Source organism: Orbicella faveolata, unplaced genomic scaffold (assembly GCF_042242905.1).
Source record: "Orbicella faveolata isolate gen_17 unplaced genomic scaffold, um_ofav_v1 contig_34, whole genome shotgun sequence".
Taxonomy (NCBI): domain Eukaryota; kingdom Metazoa; phylum Cnidaria; class Anthozoa; order Scleractinia; family Merulinidae; genus Orbicella; species Orbicella faveolata.
This window is the reverse complement of record NW_028301563.1, coordinates 26,314,393-26,338,367: the sequence shown is the minus strand read 5'-3', so window position 1 is coordinate 26,338,367 and position 23,975 is coordinate 26,314,393. Positions and strand designations below refer to the sequence as shown.

The window sequence follows — 23,975 nt, the reverse complement described above, 5'->3', positions numbered from 1 at the left end:
TCCAATTACAAAAAGTTCAAATTGGATACCTGTAATTGGACACCCACGTGATCGTGCGCCGATTACGTGGCAAATAGGTGCAAGGAGAACCAATCACGATGGAGAATTTCATTAGGATACGATTAACCAAGAGATTTTCCAAGATATAAATGGGTGTCTAACTGATAATGTTCTCTACTAGGAATCCAGATGGAGATATCAGCCTCGCTTCTTCTAATTTTAATAGTTATTTAAAGGAGTTCTACATTCCCGTCCTTCTGGCGTCGGGATTCAGACAAAAAGATGACATCGGAGAAATCTTTTCACCGTGTCCTTTGGGAACATTTACAGATCCTTCTGCCAAAGGTGAAGGAGGATGTCAGAATTGCCCTCCAGGTAACTTGCTTGTTTAAATTTGACATTTAAAAAATTTAAAGGGTTTGGAAAAATTAAGAAATCCAAGAAAGCGGCTGTTTTTAGCCTGGTTTTCATATGCTCACCGACATACCTGGAACACCTAGCTCGGCCTGGGACACCGTTACGGCATATGTGAACATTTATCGCCAAATCATAATCTGTCCCAGGCATTAACCGCCGGCTTGCCTGCAAAGTTGAGCTGAGTTTAACTTCGCTGGCAAGCCGGCGGTTGTTGGCGGTTGTCGGCGATGAAAATAATTTATGTAAACATCATTTGCGGACGCAACGTACTCCAGTAAGACAATATGATCCATATTTACAGGCGAAATGGTTAAAAATTGCGCCAATTCGATTTGCATTTCGCGCAAAATTTGAGTACGTCGGCGATCCATCGCAGATGCGTCGGGGACCCACTGGGACAGATCGCCGAACGTTGTCAGTTGCAACCGGCCACTACGTCGCAGGTAGGTTGGCGGCATATGAGAACCAGGCTTACCAAAAACACATGAAGTCATCATCCGACGGTGCTTAAGTCATAGGAATGAACTGTTACTATATAACACTATTTGAGTTTCTTCCAAGAGGGAACGTTGCCCTTAAAAGGAAATAACTGAATCTCGCTGAATCTATCGGAAGATATCCATGTTTTTGGAAATGAACAAAAAAAAAAAGATTAAAAAAAAATACAGAGTGTTATCATTCTTACTAAAGGGCTACCTATATTGATCCATAATTATGAAAATTGCGCCAATTCGATTTGCATTTTGCGCAAAATTTTACTAGCTCGGCGATCCATCGTTTCTTTTTTGCTGACTTTCCCTTTCAAGCAAAAAAAAGAGTTCATTTTTGACTTCTGAAGACTTGTTTCGTCAATTACGAAGTTTATCGTGCGGTACAAAATGAATTTGGAGTCTTAGCAAACCACGACGGCGACGGCAACGACAGCGTCAGCAAACAAAAGGTTTAATGAGCGGAGCAATGGCTATGCACGTGCGTTTTGAGTCTTGGTACATGAATGAATGAATGAAAACTTTATTAAAGTGTCTTTAAGAAAATAGCTGAGGGGAAAAGTCCCCTCTACTAATTGAGGACACTAACTAACGCTATCTAAAATAGATAAATAAAGTGAATAAATGAATTACCTTACTTGAAACTTTAGACTATACATTACTACGAAGTGAATATATTACAATTTTTACAGAGATCAGTGTCAAGAATGTTGGACAGATCGGCCTTGCGAACGAAGAGCTTAAATTGCTTTAGGGATGAGATATTTCTTGCTTCAGATGAAAGTTTGTCCCATAGTTTAGGTCCTGTATAGCGAAGGGAGTGCTTTGCAAACGTTACAGTCGAAAATCGGGGGAGAATGAAATCGGTGTTTCTTTTCATTTCTTTGCCGTCCTCTGCAAAACAACATCTTGGAATGACAAAGTTCTACGCATTTTGGACAACGCGAACCGTAATGGTCAAGCTTCGGCCTTCTATTACATGTAAAGAAAAAGAAAAAGAAGAGGAAGCAAATTAAAACAAAACAAAATGGCCAGGGGAGCCGCTTCGTTTCTTCCTTTAGAATTGAACGCTTTCATTACAAATTTAGCTTGAGCAATTTTTAGACCGATAGGCATACTGAACAGATTTACATAGTTACGACATTCCAAGGTAAAATATAATACATTTTTTACAAGGCGTCGTCCTCGGCGTCTCCGTCGTCGTTGCTAAAACACCCTATACAGCAAAACGGAATATATAACAATGAGTTACAAAATTAAAATGCAAGTAGGAAAACCACCTTATTTTTAACCTCTATTTGACACCTTGAGACTGTTTTAAGAAAAGAAAAGAGATCAGAATGTCAATTTTGTTCGGCCACGTCATTCGACCGTTTAACACAAACAAGTAGTGCTTTTCACGACTTAAATTTCTGTTGTAGTGAGATTTTGTTTTTTTGAATTTTGTTTTTGGTGATTACTTTTGGAGCTATTTGCCATGTCTAACAAAGTTTTGGAATCCAAGGCTACGGACATTTTTAAATGCGATGAGATCAGGCGGGTAATGACGTCATGATGTGGTTTTCAGCAAATAACAAATGTTTGATGTGTTTTACATGAGTTTTATCACTATTGAGTGTGTACTTTTGGAGAAGCATGCGGTGAATGGCGGTAAGACCAGGCTTAGGAACATAAAAAGCACCCTGGTTTAAAGAAAAGTTACATCAATAAATTTTTTTTATCTTTCTGCTAAAGGCTAAATTCCAATTTAGTCTCTGTTGTGTTTGTTCGTTTGTTTGCTTATTTGCTTTTTCAGGTGGTTTCTACTCGGACACGGTTGGTTATGTGAGCAAGGGCTGTAAGAGATGTCCTAATGGATCATTTGTTGAATTTCATAAAACACCAGGAAAACAACTACAGGATTGCCAGTCCTGTCCCCTAGGTAACGTTAAACAACTATCCTAACTTTGCTATCTATCTTCCAAATTCTACACTTTTTCAGGAACCATCAGTCTTCCTAAAACCAGATTAGCATGTACGTAAAATACGTTTTCTTCGCCTTTACTATAAAAGAAATATTTTTAGCAAGAACTAAACCCTCAAACTCTGGGCTCTGGTGGAAGATCCTGGCGGGAACGGTCTTCATTAAAAGTATTAGTAAAAACAAAAATGTTCATGCCAAGAAGTAGTCTATCGCGGGACTCATGATTATCTTTGGATAGTGGAATTGATGTTTTCCGACGCTACGAAAATCATACAATTGAAAATAGAAAATTGAAAGGTACCGAAGTCAACAGATTCAGTGATAAATGAGCATAAATCAATCTGCAAAAATTCAGTTTCCGCTTGACAAGCAGTTTTTTTAGAGAGCACTCAAATCGTCCGCGAAATCAGTAAGGACTCCTCACCGCAGATAAAACACAAGGAATATTCTATTTTGATGATACTTAAATGATGATTCGCAGTTACAAAGAACCCAAAATAGACACTTTAAGATTAGCAACTGCAATTTAGGTGAAAAACAATAAAAGAGTCTTTTTACGTTTTGAGTAGAAATTATCAAGAAAGGTCAGCGAAAGCTCCTTTTTTATGAGTAATGGTATTCTTCATTCCACATTTTGCGTATTTGCTCATGTAGACCAGCAATTTCAAGTCATCGATTTACGGAATTTGTAGCACATTTTCTCGGTCAACTCAGAGAATCGATTGAATGATAACAGTGTTATAACTGAGAGCAAAAGAGTTCTATTCAAAAACAATAGACATAAGGATGCCGAAAGACAACTCGCACGTACGCCTGTACTATTTTTATTTCTGAATAAAACAAGCTATTAGCGAAACATTTAGTTTTAAATTGATAGCAATATTATTAACATTTACATTGTCTTGGACTCATATTTGCCGTTAAGAACAGATCACGTCTTTTTCTTAATCTTCAACAGGGACAGAAACGGATTTCTTTGCTGGATATCGTGCTTGCAAATGCTTAAAAGGACAATATAGAACCGACATGTTCAAAGAATGCTTCAAATGTGGTCAAGGAGGACTGAAATGCCAAGATGATTATGCAACTTAAAACATGGTCACTGGTGGCAATGGCGGAACGAGACACGCAGAGAGCGATACAAGATCTTTATTGAAAATCTTTTGGCAGCTTCACCAAAGCTCGATGCTTTTCATGTAGAATACCCTTGTCCGCTCCCTACGCCTTACAAGTGCCCTGTAGAAGAGTCATGTAAGGGTGGTCTAGACTCCCCGTGTGAAAATGGGTACGAAGGTCCACTATGCAGTGTTTGCAGTTCAGGATACTACAAACAATTGACAATCGGTACACGATGCCCATCAAAGAAGTGGATTGTGGGCCAATTGTTGATAATTGTTTCCATTTCATTAATTGTCATCGCCGTTTTGTTGTGGACGAGTCGAAGAAATATTAAGAAGAAAGGAGTGGGCGCCCTGATCGATAAGTTTTTTTCAAAGGTGAAAATCGTAATTGGCTTTTATCAGGTCACTTATGGTTTGCTGGAGGTGTTCTCCTACATAAAATGGCCAGGATCTCTTGAAAGTATCGCTAAGTACTCAGGATTTCTTCAGTTGAATGTGCTCCAAATAGCACCTGTCCAATGCCTGTTTCCGGGATTGCAGCTGGATGCCTTTAGAAGCCTCTTTGCAATGATGGCAATGAATGTTGCTGTAATTAGCTTTTCCGGTATCGCTTACGGTGTGCGTAAGATAATCATTTTAAAGAAGAGCAGTCTAGAGGAGAACGAAAAGGCAAATAGAGTATCGGAGACAAAAGAGCTCGTGTTCAGGAATTTGTCTTTCTTTCTGTATGTATCTTACCTCAGCACCTGTTCTAAGACAGCCATTGTCCTTCCACCAGCTTGCAGGAAGCTTTGCCGATATGACGCTGAACTACAGTGTTTCAAGTATCTAAAGGCCGATTATAGCGTACCATGTGAAGGGCAAAAGTACCACCATTCTTTATTGGTAGCGTACATTTCTACAGCCTATATTTTCGCCCTTCCCAATGCCACATTGATTGTCCTTTGGAAAGCACGATTGGGCAAAAAAGACCCAGGGACACCACAGGACGTCGCGTCTGACAAGGAGATGATTTCTCATTGCAATTTCTCTTCGAAAATTACAAAACCCATTCATGGTATTGGGAATTTGTTGAAATGACTCGCAAAGTAATTCTGACATCTGGTCTAATCCTTATAGGACAAGAGACCAGGTCCTATATCGGCTTGGCTTTAGTCATCGCTGGCATGTATGGGATCGTTTTTGCTTGGGTTAAACCTTTGCAAGACGTCATGGAGAACAGATTAATGACAACATCCCTTGCTGTTACTGTTGTCAACTTAGTAATTGGAGTTCTGAGTAAGATTCCCGCAGAAAACATCACAGGGTGGATAGGGCCCCAGACAGACGATCTCTTTTTTAAAATATTGGTGTTTGCCGCAAATTCGCTGGTGATTGGCTTAGTTGTTGGTAAGATAATATTGGCAATTATTATTTGAGTTATGGAATTTGTATAATTGTGGATTTAATGCATTAACTGATTGATGTATATACGTTGCACGACTGACACGATCGGAAACCAAACTGGTGGTTGAACATTAGCTACGTGTCGAGACTATGTGCCGATTCGCAGATCACTAGCTGGAGGCAAACCCACAAACAAGATAACCACAACCATTTTGCGTTTGTCCAAAAGCACCTAAGAAAACCACCTGAAGAATGGGTTTACTTCAAAATTAGATTATCAAAATTAGCTCTCTCCGTTTAATGTTCTTTAATATTCAGAAAGTGGTCATTTGACCTTTGTAGAGGATGGCCAAAAATGAACACGATGCATTACGCGGGTGCGTAGCCATTGCTTTGTTCAATTGTTTGTTTCTTTGGCATTTGCGGGCTGTAATGCCTTTTCTTTCCCATTGTGTCCCGGTTACAACTGTTACATGAGGCTTTATACTCTCCGTCAAATGGGTTGGGCGTGGCTCATGTACAAATTTTTTAAGGCTCGATTTAATGACGGATAGGCGTTAGAATCTTTTATGTAGGCGACACAGAAACATAAAGTACACTCGAGGCCAAAATAAACTGAACACAGTTTTCGTATAACGTTCGGTACGATTTGCCGTTCCAAAAGCGTTTCCTTTTATGTGTTTGATTTCAGGTCAGTACGCTTTGCAGCTTTATCATTTCGTCCAGGAGTGGCGCAAAAACCCTCACTGGTCCTTTTCCTGCTGCCTGGGTGTGCTCCTTCCCCTCAACGATTTACAGGGCGATATTCGTGATTTGGCTGGGGCAAACGTGTTTAAAACCCTAGAAACTGGAGAGTTTGCAGTTACGACATTCCAAGCTGCTGTCAAAGACAGTGGAGCTATTGAGGTCAGTCTTGAAGACGGAGAAGAAGATGAGATAATGACAGAATGGATGCGCGATAACGATCTTGAGATGGCCAAGGACTTCATTGTAAAATGCCATGAGGGAACACAAACAGAATTCTTATCTCCAATCTTACCCCAGATAAGCTAAGCTGTAAGTAAGATTTTGATTATAGAACACTGCTGACCAATTGGCACGTAGTAACAATTATGTCTTTTACATTTAAGACCGTTTTCAACTCTTTTAGGACGGTGGCTTGTTAGTAATGTACTTAGTTTGTGTGCTCCCGAGGCCCCTTCCCTGTAACTCTTAGAATGTTAAGGCTATGACAATCCGACTTGTATAAAGTTATATAAAGTTAATCTAGAAATGTTTCCTTTCAGCCATTATGATCTCCGATGGCGCAAAAATGGAGGGGGGGGGGGGGCACACACCTATCCAAAATTTACGGAAGTAACCCCCGGGAATTGGTCGAACCAGCCGCCATGAACCGTCATCTCGAAATTTATCACTTGATAATGAATCTTTAAAAAAAAAAAACCAAAACTGGCTTAAAAACAGCTAAAAGAGGTGAAGAAAGGTAACCATAAGGAAAAAGAGTAAACTTTAATCTAAGAAGAAAACAACAACACAAATTATAGTCTCTAAAAATATGGTACCGTTGCTTAACAAAGATGAATATTATAATTTTATAAACAATGACAGGCCATTCGAAATTTCGGTTCAGAGAATGTTTTCGGAGAGTTCCGTAAAGTCGGAGTTCCTTGCTTTTTAATGCTTTCCGTTTCAAACATCCAAAGTTAGTGAGGGCTCCAAAGACCTCTTCTCCTGTCTGAATAGGGTCAAGATGTTTGTAACTTAGGAATGTTATTAAAAGGGATACACAAAGTCAAACAGAAATTTAAATAACTGCATGTACAGCCTAGGAACCAAACTGTAAAAGTTAACTGCCTTTTTTGCATATTAAAAGAAACACAGACGCCCTCCTTACGAGTGCAAAGTATGGTTTAAGTGCAAACTAGGCTTTCGCCATGTTATAATGTATTATATTTAATTTAGGTACCCGGTAATCCCAGGTAATAAGTTGTGCAAGCGCGATTAATGTTGCCCAAATTTCACCTTAGATGTTTACGGATATACCCAGAAAAACGATGAATGTAACATCATACAGGGAAAATCATGAAATCATTAGCTCACTGTCTTTGTTACTAGAAATAGCTTCCTCACCTTTGCGTCGAAAAGTACGTTGAATTTTGAACCAACTCATAAAAAAATACTTTTTATCTAAAGGGCACCTCACCTTAAAGAAATGCAAAATACTCTGATTGGTTGATTGATTGATTGATTGATTGACTGATTAATTGATTAATTGAGTGATTTATTCATATATTCATTTGTCGATTTATTTACAGGTCTTAGACGTGGGAATTAGTTGCCATCTAGTCAAATAGCAAATATATTAGCACTTCTTCAGGATATCGAAAGCAACAAATCCATTTAGCCATGGGAAAACTCAAAGTACGCAAGGGTTTCCTACAACATTTCCGTTAGAATGGTCACCGTAAAAGTTATTTCAAGTAAATCAGTTCCACGTAATAATAAACTCCATCACTATTCGTTAAAAGTGGGTATAATGGAACATTGTAGACTGAAATGTAATAAACATATATACTGGATTCAACTTGTCTACCATTTACTTATGCCGACTAGGTCTACTCGCCCAATTCAAGGAAAGCGAATGTTATCCTCGGCTGTTAAAAAAGAATTATATATAGGCAACTTGGTAGGTTACTTTGATTTTTGCGGCAAAAAGCAGTTAACAATTGAGGGTCTGGAGAGGGTTAGCTGACAACTAACAAATGACGCAAAAAAAAATAACTGACTAAAGACAAATGCCTGAAAATTGAACTGAAAACCGACATTTTTAATCAGATTTACTGACAACTGACAGGGACTTCAGCCATTGCTGTTCATTTGAAATTCTTTGAAAATAACTTTGTAGTTTAATATGTATAACCCTATGAATTAATATCGTCAGTGTGACCTAATGTCACCATGAAAGGCGAGATAGGGGGGAATGGGTAGTGTGTGGTGAGCGCGTAAAGGAGAGAATCATTCAGGGTTTTGCATTTAATTATATACTTTCAGTCGAACCGTCACTAGAGGTCACCTCTCCATAATGGCCACTTTTTTGTCCCAGCTGACAGCGCTCACATTTAACAGTTATTGAAAAAGAAAACCAATTACATGATTGTAAAATCTCAAAGGAAAAAGAATACGAATGTTAATATAAATATAACTAACCGAGATGGATCACGCCACTCCTTAGAACGAAAGGACCACATTAAATATTTGGGAGTAGTGATCGACAGTTCTTTAACTTGGAAATACAACATCTCGTATGTATGTGCAAAGCTTTCACGGAATACAGGAGTAATCTCTAAGTTGAGGCATTATCTACCTCTCAAACATCTTACGCAGATCTATTATAATCTTATCTATCCTTACAATTCGTATGCTATTGTAGCCTGGAGCAGCACCAGCAAAACAAATTTACAAAAAATACAAACTAAGCAAAATCACGTTATTAGGTTAATCAACTCTATCTGGCAAAAATACCGATCGGTGCTCTACCTTCACTTAACATCTTAGAAATCTTAACGGTAACTAATGTATATCGCCTGCATGCTCTCAAATTTACACATGCATGGCACAAAGGTATTTTGCCAGAATTCTTTAACTATTTTTTTCAGTATGCCAGCAACGTACATAATTACAACACCAGATGTGCGGCCAATCCAAATCTTGACAAATTCCGAGTTAAAACAAACACTGGCAAACAAATGATCTCATATATGGCCATTGATCTTTAGCAAGAAATACCATACAAGTTTAAAGATTTAAATCAATTTGCTTTCTCCAAAAGTGTTAAAAACTATGATCTATCTCAGCAATATCAAACGTAAGTTTCCACAATTCCAAAAGTGTTAAAAACCTATTTTCTATCTCAACAATATTAAACGTAAGTTTCCACAATTCTTCTAGCTCTTTCCCTTAGTAATCCGTCCTTCTACTCCCATGTTTTCTATGTTCACTCAAACAAGATGGAGGCTAACTCGATAACCTCGCGGTTCTATTAGCCTCCATGCACAAACTGTATACCATCGTGGCCTTTCATTGTTATATATGTACCTGTCTTTCTTTTTTATGCTAATATTGTAATTCCAGATGTAAGTGCAAAATAATGTTGAGGTTGAAGTTGGACAAAAATATCGTGATTCGTCAGCGGCGAGCAAATCAATTATTTGCCGAAGCCGAAGGCTTATTGGCTTTTTGAACTGTCCAATAACAAACTGTCCGATAGCGAACTGTTCGATAACAAACTGTTCAATGACAAACTGTCCGATAACAAAGTATCCGATAACAAACTATCTGATTACAACTTGGCAAGTGAATTAGTGGAAAAGTAGGATTTTTTCAAACCAATCACAATTGAGGAAATTGTAATTTTTTTTATTAATCGTGTTATTACCCTCAGAGAGCTCAGGGAAGCGATCTGCCAATTGCCACGCACAATATTTCGCATGGGCAGAATATTATCAGCAGCAAAACACATCTGGACGGTACTACGCATCAGAAAACCATTATTTGTCAGAAGTTATTTGCAGGTCACGTAGTGGTCTCTCAGCCAATGAAAAGGATGAAAAATGCATTGGATGAAAATCACTTTTATTTAACCTCTCTTCAACGGCCACCTCTCGAAAACGGCAACGGCCTCCAAAGCGCATCCCAACTGCCAAACTGATAACCTGTCGACAAAGGCCAGTTAATCAACAACTGACTTAAACTTTAACACAAACGTAAAACAAAACAAAATAAAAAATTGTAGGGTTATGAACTTGGTCTTCAAACAGCTTGCACCCGCTGTTGTATTTAATAAAAACTATTAAGCTGGACGCTTTTGATAGCAAAGTTAATCTGCCTGGTGTGATTTATGACTTATTGGCAGAGGTTAAGGTTGTTGTCGTTTATAACGATACAGTTAACAGGAGTAGAACTCTAGTGGCCGCTAGCAATGATCTCAGGCAAACCATCGTATTTGCCTTTTTCTACCGTATCAGAGTGACAAAAAAACTTGTTACTTTAAGGTATGAAAATTTCTGTGCGTTTGTCCATTTTGTTGACAAACTGAAAATCACGATTGGGAAACTGATCATTGCATTTTCCCTATAGCTGGTTTTCACATGACGTCACTAAAATTCGAACTACAAAACTATTGATCTTCCTGAGATTTTACTTTAATGATGTATAAGAGCAGCTGAAAACTAATATTCATACAGATTTGCGCTCCGAATGGTTTCTTGGTTTTGTAATACACTACGCTTGAATTTCCAAGCTTTTGCGTGACGCGGCATTTACATGACGGCCTAGAGAGCTGTCATGATGGTTAAAATAGTAACTTATTTCGGGGAACTTGGCTATCTGAACAGTTCATGTCTTAGAAAAAGTATTATTTTAAAGTTTTAGAGTCCCTCGAGGGATAAATTCACGGTTTTGTAGCAAAACTCAGTGACAGATGTTTCTGTTGGTTTCCGGCCGCCATGTTGGTGCCCATACGGATGGGCACCAGCATGGCGTCTCCATACAAATCTCTATAAATTTGGGGAAAAAATTTCTCCGCATATCTCGCATAAGAAAAATTCTTGTGACCCGAATTTTGGCGAGTGTCTTTGCATATTTAACTTCTTTCATTTCCCAGATTCTGGACTTAATCTATTGACCGGTTTTGATTTTTATTTTGATCTATTTTTAATCCAGCGTGACACTGAAAACCAGCAATTGGGCTTCTTTTTAGTGAGATTTTTCTGCAAAAACATAATTAAAACACCTATGAACAAAATCTTTAAAAAAGCAAAAGCCTCACTGACACAGCATGAACAGCGCTGGAATTTCTAGTTCGTAAAATTGCAAGAACATAGAAAAACTAGCATTGTTCGTCTGGATTATTGAAATCATGAATATTTATGTTCAAGTCTGTGAAAAGATTCATTTCTAACAAAATTTAGGGTCTTCGACTTTTAAGATCTTTTTTCAGGTCCCTTTCTTCATCTTCCTTTTACACGATCGACGTAAAATGAAGCTTTCTCTCTTCAGTTCTTATCTTCACTATGAAAGCCACTGGACGTTCGATTCTAAGTTACATTAAATAGTGGTTTGAAACACATTTAAGCAATAATTTTTTTCCACCGTATTTTAATTACTTAGCTTGCCAAATGCCTAAAAGGCTACAGAAAATGATCACGTTAGCTGAAAGATAAGACTTTTATCAGCAACTTCCTATTTCACTCTTTTGGTATAGTTAACTGACGGCTTTGTAATTTTGATGTTTTATGACCATATTCATCAATCAGCTTGTCACATTAAACAAACCTTTAAGTTAAACGCTTTGTTATCATCGTTGATGTAACTGGTGTGATTTATAGCTTATCAGCAGATTTAAGGTGGCTCCCTATAGTTTTACGATTGCGCGCTCACATAGGACGAAAACTCAAGTAATCTGCACGCGCTCAAAGGAAAAGGTAAGTGTTCTTCAATTTTTATGACGTCAACATGAGCACAAAAAGCAAAACTGCGTTTCCTTCGGTGAAATTTTTAAAATTTGGCTCAGTTGTAACCACATACAATTTCTATAAAATACCCTGTTTTTGTTAAAATCTGTCAGAGCTAATCTAATATATTTAGAAGAATGACAAATCACAGAATATTGGAAAAACCGTCTGAACAACCTTGACTTTTTACCAATTCAAAATGTCACACAATATCATTTCCATGATGTGGCAAAGTATGAAAAAATTTCACCGAAGGAAAGTATAAATATTAAGGAGTTTAGGCCGAAATGAGGAATATATCTGCCTGTCATTCGATGAGATGTTGCCATGGTAACGGCCTTAATCCAAAAATTGACAACCAAAAAATAAGCCTTATTCTAACGATACCCACACTGGCAAATCTCTACAGGGAAAACTTTTAGAGAAATCAACTAAGTTTCCTTTTCTAACTCGTGCTCTATAGGGAGGGTGTTCGTAAATACTCTAAGGAGCCACCTTAAAGATCGGCCGTTTTGATAGCGAGCAAGTTTGATAACGAAACCAGACTCGCATTTGTTGTTGAAACAAATTAATAAATAACAATAAATTGTTATTTATTGTTATTTAACACTAAACCTTCTAACTTCTAAATTCCGTTCAGTCATAGACAGCGATAGACGGTAATAGACAGCGATAGACAGTGATAGACAGTGAGCCTCGCCTTTTAGTTAACATGATCATTTTCTTAAAGGAAATCTTGCCTGAAAAGTACTTCTAGTTCCAAACAAGAGACCATTTCTCTTGTTCCAAAGTATACCTTAAGGCTCTCTTTAACTGATCCTGGGATTGTAAGGTGATATCTCTGTAAGTGGTTCAAATACGCAGTGTTTGGTTCTTAGTTTAAAACCCCTGGGCATCACCATGTTTACTTTTTGGTAATTTATGACGTCAGTGCGCGACCAGAGATCTCAATATGGGTCTACAGAAGAAGATTTCTCTCTGGAAGTGAACATATTCATCTTGAATGTGAATTATAATTTATCAGAAGCACTTCTATATCTCTAGATTCACGCAACGCTATATTTGAGAAACGTCTAACCACGCATTGACGTCATAATTTCCCATCAAGCCTTGCAAAAATATACATGGCAGCGCGGAAATTTGAAGTCCTAAAATAGCTGAAAGGAACACGCATTCAAAACAGGCAAGGATTTATCGAATTCAAATTGCTGAAACAATCTAACACAAACACCAGCTTATGATTTGAAGCAAATATGTTTCTTTAGCGAAGATTCTCTAGAAGTCTTGAGTGCGTTTAGCGAACTAGCAATTAAAATACTCTCCAGAAGACTATCGCCATTTTTCAGACCATGTAAAACAGAACAAGTGACACCTTTCATTATATCCTGCATCAGTGAACGGGCCCCTCAATGACTGATTAATTCAATTGGCGGTTTTCAGTACTGAAGTGTCACAGAGTCTGCGGCAATATTTAGGAAGTTCTTTTGCCACCAATTTTCTAGTTACATTAAATGTGACAAAATCGGGAAAGTTTCGGCTGAACGTAAACTTTTTGCTATCATTCATAGAAGAGGAAATAAACCAGCTGCTAAGAAGAGGAAACAGGTACGGTTTTTGATTTAAAAAAAGTATCAACAGTAAGGATTTAGGGAAAACAGATCTTGCACGGATCAAATAGCCACCCTCCGAATTATTGTGGAGCAATCCCTTGAGTGGAATTCCTCCCTGTATATCAACTTCGTTGATTATGAGAGGGCATTCGACAGTGTGGATAGGCTATGAAGCTAGGCGAAAAGTTGTATTTTTGCGACAGTTCTTCCAAGCCGTTTGTCTTTTTTGCTTCTTGTTTTAAAGGGACAAACGAGGTGTCCCAAAGACTATGATAGCCCTCGAGGTCTTTATACAGGGCAAATTTATGACTTTCCGAGAGTTACTGGTCTACTTCGAATTCAGGGTTGTCTTCACCGTCCGCCATGTTTTTTTATTATTATTATTTCCCGCGCTTCCTGACAGCCAATTAGAAGCGTTGAATTCAAATTTGTTACGAGACAAGTTGTAGCCTCAGTGGTAATACGAGCAGCAAAACAAACATTTGTTGCAGAAAGTAGAACTCGAGTCTATTTTGCGCAACATGTTGCCTCAACCTGCAACACTGTATTTTGCTGCGAGACAAGTTGGCCACAAACGTGGTAATACGCGCAACAGAGGGTTTCAACTTGCAATGCAACAATGTTGCGAGACAAGTTGAAGAAAAACGTTGCCCGTATTACCGGACCTTTACAGAACATTTACATGCCTAACTAAAAGCTGTAAATTTCCTGTAATTTTATTTTGCAAAACCCCAACATGTAAATTGTAATTTACAAAGAATGTAAATCAAGATTTACATACTGTAAATTAAAATTGACGTGTCCATGGAAATTTTCAACTTTTCCAGTAAGTAAAGCAAGTTTTGAAAACCACACCTCTACGCTTTGCTATCCTTTCAGGCCTACTGAATCATTTCTTCCTAATGCTATAGTTTATTTCCCTGATAATAACTTAACAGGATACCCTATAAGGCGTAAACGCCTCCAGAATAGCAGGCGGGTCTCACTAAATGAGTGAAACATAGAGCTGTTTCTGGCGTAACGCATAAGCTCGCCTTTGATAAAAGCTATTTTGTTGCTACTGGGTTGAAATGACTCATACGGTATACATAATTAGAAAACAGCCCTAAGAAAATACGCGCGCTGATTGATTAAAAATCGTGTTTCTATTAAACAATTAGATTATTTTCTCGCTATCTATCGCGTGATAGTTGACGAGGGCACAGCCCGAGTCAACTATCACGCATGGAAATCGAGAGCAAATAATCTAATTGTTTTACACTAGTATAAATCTACTGGTCGTTCAAAACTTTATCTAAATTCCCTTCACAGACAATTCGAAAGCGCTAAGAGGCGGACGTCGTTTTGTTAACAAGGGCACACTGCGACGCCACTCACTATCTATCACAGAATAGATAGTGAGTAGCGTAGTCAAACAGAGAACGGCATTCGTGATAGGACACAAGTAGATTTATACTAAAACTAGATAGAACAAGGCACAGAACTAGTACGAGCTATTGACGTAATGATGGCGCGAGCAAAGGGAATTTAAATTTTGATAAATCAAAGTAAACAAGTCGTTTCCCTATTTTTCGTCGCGGTATTATAACGTTAAATCCGTGAGCCCCGCTTATATTGCACGTTTTCTAGCGCAGGATTTTAGTCATATCCTGCACGTATTTCTTGTGGGTGTTTTGTTGTTCACACCCAATGGTAGCTAGGAGCATACTTTGTACTTCAAAGATTTAGTATAACTTAAGCTCCGTCTTTTTATCTGGTAGTTTAATCCTGACGAAGTCTCACTAGCAGACGAAACCGGTCGATTAATAAACTCAGTTGTGCAAGATCATTAGTTGTTGCTTAGTGCTGCCCACAAGTATTCTTATTTTTAAATTGTCACGGGCAAGCGGGCCGCGAGTAGCTTGGAGCGATAAGCTTACCCGCTTTCAAAATGTAAACATGGAGGGCTACGCGTGTGATATTGTCGGATTATATTCTGAGCACGTGTCCGATCCATCTCCACCGCCTTCTCACGAGAACAGGTTCCATGCTCTCTTGATGACACTGATTGTTGCTGACGTCGTAGTTTAAATTATTCCGTATGAACATATGACTCTGGGCAGAGAAGTCATTCTACTAGACACGAACTGACTCAAAACATTTAAAGCGCTTTTGTGGTGGCTCTTTGGGGGGGGGGGGGTAGTATTAAAAAAAATTGGCTTTCAAAAACGTCAAAATTTATGGGTGACAAAAGCGCTAATGAGGTCATACATTTTTTGTAAAATTTTTAGTTTTTAATCCCGCGGGCTCAAATCCGTTGGGACAGTTAATCGTACTGTGCCTTTCAGTAGTCAGAACTGATATTCTTGTAGCTTGATCAGAAATTGAATCGCTTATGCTATGAGCCAAATATTCTAAACAAAGATGCCCCTCTATGATAACAGGAGACTTTTATATAGCTGCCTACCAAAACGTTTTCTTCCTCTGAGCGTCATAAGAATGAAAGAAAAATGAAACAGAAAGCTTTCCCTCCACAGTTTACAGGATAACAAACTTTATTTGGTGGTCAGTCGTAAATGTCAAATACAAACAGTGCAACCCTTGATTTATTTTTTAATTTAACTTTTTTACCATAATTAGGTTGCTTGGTTTTCAAGGTATCGACTAAAAGACCAGTTCTCTCACACAGCGTTACTCTGTTGTTTTTCGCATGCTCATGACAGGGGAGTTCAAGCCAATGGAAGTCAAATCTTTATACTTGCGACCAGCCACCAAAGTCTCGTTCGCTCCCTTATAGTTGATCTCTGTAAACACATCCCAATTACCACCACCGTCTGGGAGAACCATCGAGGAGGCTCCGTTAGTAAGCTTGTTAGTCAAGTCGACTGTGTCTTCTTTTATGATCTATGGTAAAATGAAATATATATGTTTATATAATAACCCAAGTTACTCTCGCATTTTGATTGGTTCTCGCGTATGATCTATTAGAGGACAGACGCACGATTGACGTCAGCATTACAAAGTTTTTCCTTCCGTGTTTAAAAATGGCGGAAAGTTTTGAGAATTGAGATAATATTTTACAAGTATTGTCGATGCATTGAACAGGTACGAGAAGCATAGTCTAGCTAGAAGAAGAAAGATAAAGCGGTTTCGTTTTCAGAAAATGACTCAGAAAAAATACTCGAGCAGTCTCAGTCGGCAGTTGAGCGAGACTAAACCAAACACAAAATTGGTCTTGGTAGGCTGAGAACCATTGCGTTGTCTCGAATTTAACAAACCCAATCAACAAAATGTTTATGAAATTAATTTATTTAAAAAATTCAACTTTTCTCAGTCTCAAAATAATTGTTGACACACTGATTGATGTCAGAAATGAAACATGAAGACATTAAAATCAGTTGAAATAAGAAAACACATAACCTTGCTTTCCGATGCGAATGTTCCAGTCCGTTTCAGGGCACAGCAACGAGCAAAGAACAGCTGACGGCCAACTGTATCGCAGCTAAAAGGTGTCTCCGACACTATTTCAAACTGATTTGAGAATCACCAACCACAGAGGACACAAATTTCCACCGTCACTAACGCTCCTTTCCGTTCAAAATTCGAATCACCGAATGGCCTCCAGGTTGACCACAACCGCAAGTTTTCCGAGCGTATTTTTCAGCTTCTGCAATATTCAAGGCGACATCCACGCTTTTCGGCTAACAGGGCTGCTCTGATGACAAAAACTGACTTGACTTATAGAGCATTGTCTTTAAGATTTGTAGATTTCGCAGTTCAATTCTGCTTTCGCTGTAAGTTTTCATTCCACGAGAAGCGACGCTCGAGTCAAGTTTGACAGTGGCGTGATTTTCCTGGACCAATCACAATTCTTTGCTACGCATAGCAACCAATGAGATTGCTTCATTTTGTATAGACAACAGATTACGTCAAATGGCTTTTTTTTCGTGTTCGCCAAAGTGGGCAAAGGCCGGCTTTCAAGTTATATTGAAAGATTTTGAAATAAACAAAGCTTTATCTGTAGTAGTTTGTTTCGTTATTATATAAAACAAATAGATTCCATGTTGCCGTGCGTCTGTTCAGTAATAGATCACAGAAGACTCCAAAATGTGGTAAGAACATCAGTGACACACTCGGCTATCACCTCGTGTGCCACTTTTTTGTTCTTACCACATTTTGACGTCATCTGTGATCTATTACTGAACAGACGCACGGCAACATGGAATCTATTTGTTAAATACATATTTAGTTGTCTGTAGAAGTCTCAAGCCAACAAAGTTGCCACAGCATCAGGAGGATCAAGGAGATTCACAGTCCAAACCTCACCGCATGGATGAGAGCACGCTAGTTAAAAACAGGGGGTGCGGACGACTTCTGACGTTAAAAAATGTTACAAAATTTAATTAAAACGTTTCGGTTAAAGACCTTCTTCAGTGTTTACACACTCAGTGACATTTTAAGCGATCTGATTAGCTAGCTGCCTCTGGCGAGCATTATTCACTCCCTAATACAAGTATCAGTTCAATTTTGATCTTAAAAGGTTCCCAGCTTTCTTTGCGGTTGTTAAAGAAATGAGACGCGTTTGCCAGTTGTCCTTTTGATGCCAGTCATAGAAACAACGTAAAGTTATTTTTAAAAATGTAAAGGTTATTGCAATAACTTATTATTGCATAATCTAGGTGAACAACACTTAGGTACCACCTTGATTATAGACTGCACTAAAAGCTGCGACAGCACTTTTCGTTCGAATGTGGTGAAACATAAACCATATTAATCACCAGGGACACACAACAAGCAATCCAATGAAGTAATGAAAACTCGAAGCAAAGTTAACGAGAGCGAGTAGTCACGATTGCTTTCGCGTTTAACTTCTGTTTTTGTGACTAGATAAAAAGTGACGACGCTCAAATAAAAACAACTTTATAAAGAAACAGGTTAACAGCCTTCTCAAATAAGTGTCGTCTTAGAACAAAATGGATTTTGGTTCCCTAACAAACGTAATCAGCACTTCCATGAAAACAAGAAGTAAATACTCGTAACTGGCTCTAATTATAAATATATGATATGGTTTTCAAGTGGGTGGCAAGAGTTTTTTTTAAACCAGTCATAAAGAATAGTGGAGCAGTTCCGAGATATTGTCGACAAACAAGTGAAAATCGCTCTCCCATTTTCATTAAAGATTTAACTTTGTAAAATGTAATACTTTACCACTCTTCTCCCTCCATAGTTTGGATCTTCATACAAGGTTACGCCTTCGTCTCCCATGGTTTTCAACTCTGAAAAACACAACGTGAGCAAACTTTTAGAAAGAAGACATTAAACAGCTGTAGCGTGGTGCTCACTTGAGTAAGGCTAGAAACTTACCTTATTACTTGATCCTTGGCAGGCTGAAAGTAATTTCTCTTGTGTCGTGATAGCTATGAAGGCTTTGGATGTTTGGCAAGCCCCTTTTATGTTGTCCTAGCTGACAGCTCTAATGAAGCATGCAAGTTGAAACAGTTTCTAACTATTTCCTAAAATGGTTATGATTTCAGACCTTGTTATTATAAGTGTCAAAATAGGGAGGGACATGTGATTTACATCAAACCACTTCAAATGCCTCACTGTTGTTAAACACGCATGAATCTAAATGAAAGAGGAGAGCCAAAAAGGAAATTACGAAGAAAACTCTTTATTTTGTGTGTTATAACTTATGGATTTAAACTGTTTTTAATATGTTTTCTTCAAAATATCTTCAGATAGATCTTCAAATTAAACAGATCAAGGTGGGCTTTGATGTTGTAACTCCACCCAGATACTCATTGACAACATAATTGACAGCTTGTCTCGCAGCCACTTGATCAACTGACACGTAATTGAAGGAGGCAGCCCAAGTGGCTGCGCGTGCGGAATTGCGTACTCCAGCTTCTGCCACGTCACGCCACGTAATTAAGCAAGCTATATTACAAATGCTACCGGGCTACACAGGAAAAAATGAGATTCTTTCTTTGTCGAGTTTTAATAATCTGTTTAAAAACAAATTACGGTCAAAAACCAAATATGCCTATTACCGTCAGAAGAAATCAAGATACTGTTACGTGTTCTTGTCGCACGTAAAACAAGAACAGATACTTAAGTAATTGCTCGCAAAGACAATTAATATCAGCATTTCCAGCAATCAGTGATTAATGAGGTTACGTTAAGTCAATTATCTCAAACCAGGTTTAAAAATAGCTCGTTTAACTGTAAAAGCACGTCTTTGAAATCTGTAGCTCCTCCCATTCAAACAGTGACATTTTCCTTTTTCCAAGAGGATCCAGATAACAAAAGCGACTAAAAGGGCGTGTGAAGTGGTCTTACAGGAACATTCCCGTTTACCAAATTCAATATTATAATTAGATAAGTGTTAGTGCTTCAAGCGGTGCAATTGGCATCAACCACCAAAACAAACCTCTTAAGTCCTTAAGTTGTTTTGATACTGCATCCTGATAGTTGTTGGCGTCAATGAATTTCTTCCGCTTTCCTAAGTATGGAACTTAAGCAACGACGACGGCGACGCCGAGAACGACGCCTAGTAAAAAAATTAATCTATATTTTACCAGCGAAATTCGCAATTATCTAGATCTGTCTAGTACGCGGATGGCTCTAAAACGTACTCAGGCTAAATATGCAAGGGCAGCGTTCACTTATAAATGGAAATACGAAAAATTAGCCGTCGTCGTTCGTGTTCCTCAGACCACGCAAAACTTAGTCATTTCACGTTCTTGATTTGCAGAGGAAGGCAAAGAAATGTACAAAGATTTATAACGCACGTGCACAGCTATTGTGTTGTTCATTAAACCTTTTTTTTGGTGGCGTTCTCGTTGCCGTCGTCGTCTTGGTTTGCTCAAGTTCCCTTGTTCCATAACACCATGACCATTTTGAGTTACTGTCGTTTAAATTCCCTTCATACATTCGTTTAATTAACTGTCAGAAAGCAAGCCAATTCTAGACTTGCTCGAAGAACACCTAATCCGTTATATATATGCTGATTCTTAGATCGAATAACAATTTTGCGTTTTGTATTTAACGAGTTTCTCATGCTGTAATCGCGTACATGCTAGGATAGCAGCCAAAGGAAAAAGTAATAATATACATAAGTTCAATGGTGCCTAATGAATCCAAAAGCAGATCAAATCTCTTTCTTACTGAAGATAAATAAAACCCAGCAATGATTTGTTTTGAAGAGGGTAAAAAGAGATCAACCTTGTTATTTCAAACACATTAGCATTATGAACTTTCAGACCACTGACAAAAAGCAATGTCTACATCAACCGCAAAGGTGCCGACCGCAATAATCGCGTAAAGCAGCGAAACTGAGGCTATTTGAAAGAGGGTAGTTTGTTTACATTGAGATCAATGGAAAGACTGGGAGTCATCACGAGATCAATCAGTCCTCTAGGGAAATATCTAATATTGCTGTTAACGAATTTTAAATATTTCCCGCTTGCTCTGAGTATCAAAACAAACCTCTTGTAATTCCTTTATGTTCCTATACTTGGAAGAAATTATGCGCCAATGTACTACATGTTCCGTCGTGACTGGCTATAAAAGTATTATGCATAAACATACTTACTCTTTAGAAAAAGAATATTTAGGTAAAAGCTGATCTTTTTAGGACAAAATTTCAAAGCAAAATGACCCTCACTCGCGCTTTGTTCCCGAAACCGGGAAAAAATTGCTGCCCTGAGTCTACCTACTGCATGCTCTCTGTCGACTGTAATCAAGAAAAGAGCTAGGAAATAACTGAAATGGAAAATAAAAGATTATTAATAAGAAGTTAAAATAAAATCAATTACGTTTAGTTTAGGCATGCTTGAATGTAACCCTGTGTTAGATTTGAGGAAACTAATTATTTTTCACTATCAAGTCTACAAAACTCGGACAGTCTTTAACTGATTTGTGTGCCACATCAGTTCATGGCGGAAGTTACAGCGCATTGGTTTAGTCGATAACTCAAAGAACTGATAAGTTCCGCTTTCACCTGAATAATATCAAAATACTACTCTCGTGTTTAGTAGGAGCTCAAAGCACTCTAAAACTGTTCTCTCAAGCTACAACGCAGTAAACCGTAAGTAAACTACACTTTGTATGCCGTTTTAAGGGAATTTGAGCAAACGAACTGGCAACAGCAACAAGAACGTAACACGGGCGTTATTAATTTTCATAGTCGTTCTCTGTTGAACAGACAACGCAAAATGGTCGAAGTTAACATTGTTGGAAAGCGTAACCTACTGTGCTGGAAGTGTTTCTTACCTCTTTACAGAATAGATCACTTGAGAAAAAGAAAGTTAAACGACACTTATTTGACACCAAAAGAGCTATAAAGATTTCGACATGTCAAGGAGATTCGTGAATAAAACGCTAAATATCTAATACAAACCGATGGGAATACAAAAGCTGGCAACTCGTTGTAAAGCACAGCTGAATAATACAAATAAAATATGATAAAATCTTTCGCGTTGATGCCGCGCAAGGATTTTCGATACATTTTATGTCACGGTCTTGTCCACTGTCTTGCGGCGAGGTCGATATTAAATGTTGATAATCGTTTGGTCTGTTCTTTTCAACGTTTAATAACAAGGGACTAAGAAATGTCGCTTGCTGCATTTATAGAGCGCATGGAGGGATCGGTGTATTATAGACGATACATCACCCCATTCCATGGATTGCCAAAGGAATACTACTGTTACGATATGCCCTAAGATTTATGACAAAGGCAAATTAAATAATGCTAACATTCGAACAAGAAGGCCAACTTAACTCAGTTATATCATGGCAATAATAATGCGAAAGGGAAATGTGATGTACATTTCCGCTGTCAAGAAGAATTTTTCAACTCCTTTCAGAGCAAATGTTGGAAATACATTGATACATTTCTATGTTTGCCTGATTTCGCGTACTAGTGAGGTACGTTAGAGAGAGACAGAGTGGTCATACAGTGTTCTTCTATCAAACGCAGGACCATGTGCAGTAGTGTACTTTGTCAAGTTGTTTATTTATAAATTGACAAAAATCGTGTGCATCTCTTCAGTGCGCCTGTTAGATCCTAAACTATACTAGATACAGTCGCCTCTCCGTGGCTCCCGGTCGGTGGCTGTATTGGTGGGCCAGTTAGCTCCTCTTCCTTTGGTTAAACTCGTCCCTGCTCGTTTTTGTCTCAATTATTTCGTACGAAAAACAGCAGCTAGCATACTGAAGGGAAATAGCTGGCAAAGAAAACAGGGCGCTAGCGTACTGATTTGTAAAGCAGAAACATTTCAGATCATTTTTTTCCTTGCTTTTGTTTTTAGTTTACATCATCATTGTGTTAGCATCATTTACTTTCACTTCATAGTACATTTTAGGCCAGTCCATAGTTTGGTCATTCCGGTTGACTAGGGGTGAGCGAAATGAAACAACCCGGCGAGCTGTAGGTAGTGAAAATACGTTAGGTTCTAATTGATAATACTTCGAAAACAAGTATGGAGGAACTAGTTCCGTTAACTGAGCTATTGCATTATTATTCCTGCAAATCATATCCAAGCTCGTAAGGACCTACAATAGATCTTCTTTCCTCACACGAAGCAGTCAATACAATAAATAGGGAGATACAGTTTGAGTCGGTAGAGTTGGCTCCTAAAATACTGAGAGATTTTAATCAATAAGCATTGCATCAAAAGGGAGCTTTGACTTAATTCGTTTAACATTTTTGTCCTGATCAACATCGTGGTCAAGAAATAACAAGATATTCAAAGAAGTGTCCACGACACTGTCTACATCAAATCAAACATATTTCAAAGCATATTTGAGATAAGAAGTCAGATCTAAAAATCTATCGACTAGGGGATTCGTACTTTCCGAAAAAAGGAATTCAAAGGTTTTAAGTGAATGACGAGGCATAGCTTGTTTTTGATTAATGGTCAAAAATCAAGCCGTTATCCCTGAGTGACATTTGTAATGATTCTAACAGCCATGCATCACGCGAATCAATATCTTTCAATACTTACATACATACATACATACATACATACATACATACATACATACATACATACATACATACATACGTACGTACGTACGTACGTACATACATACATACATGTACATACATTACCTTATGTATTAATTAGAGGATCAAAATAGGTCAGCTTTCACTGATCAACACAACACTCAACCGGTAATCCCAAGAAACATCTTTTGGGCAATCGTTAATTATAAGCTATATCTTAACTTTCCATTAACGACGCCGATTTCAAAACCAGCAAAACCGGCAAACGACTTGATACGAAGCCGTGTTTTATACCTCCAGCATTTTTCACTGAATCTCCTGACATTATTATATCCTGAAGGTCGTTTATCACAAGAGGAGGTCAGTCTTATACATATACATAATTCCTGACAACGCCTGTACACTGACTAAAATCGTGATATAATTCATACTCTAGAATACACTCCTTGTGAAGTTAACTGTGTAAGGCGTTATAAGCGATTAATGATTT

The 23,975-nt window shown here is 38.1% G+C and overlaps 1 long non-coding RNA gene and 1 pseudogene across 2 annotated transcripts; one reads left to right on the top strand and one right to left on the bottom strand.

Moving 5' to 3' along the window:
• The first annotated feature begins 18 nt into the window (after window positions 1–18).
• Window positions 19–7,904, top strand: LOC149105489 (uncharacterized; annotated as a pseudogene). The gene is made up of 5 exons (XR_016201601.1): window positions 19–375; window positions 2,701–2,826; window positions 3,827–5,378; window positions 6,067–6,431; window positions 7,691–7,904. The product of XR_016201601.1 is annotated as an uncharacterized LOC149105489 (transcript).
• An 8,109-nt stretch (window positions 7,905–16,013) lies between these two features.
• Window positions 16,014–18,742, bottom strand: LOC149105488 (uncharacterized). The gene is made up of 2 exons (XR_016210114.1): window positions 18,685–18,742; window positions 16,014–16,380 (listed from the first exon to the last, which is right to left on the bottom strand). It is a non-coding gene; the product is annotated as an uncharacterized LOC149105488 (long non-coding RNA).
• Window positions 18,743–23,975: the final 5,233 nt, after the last annotated feature.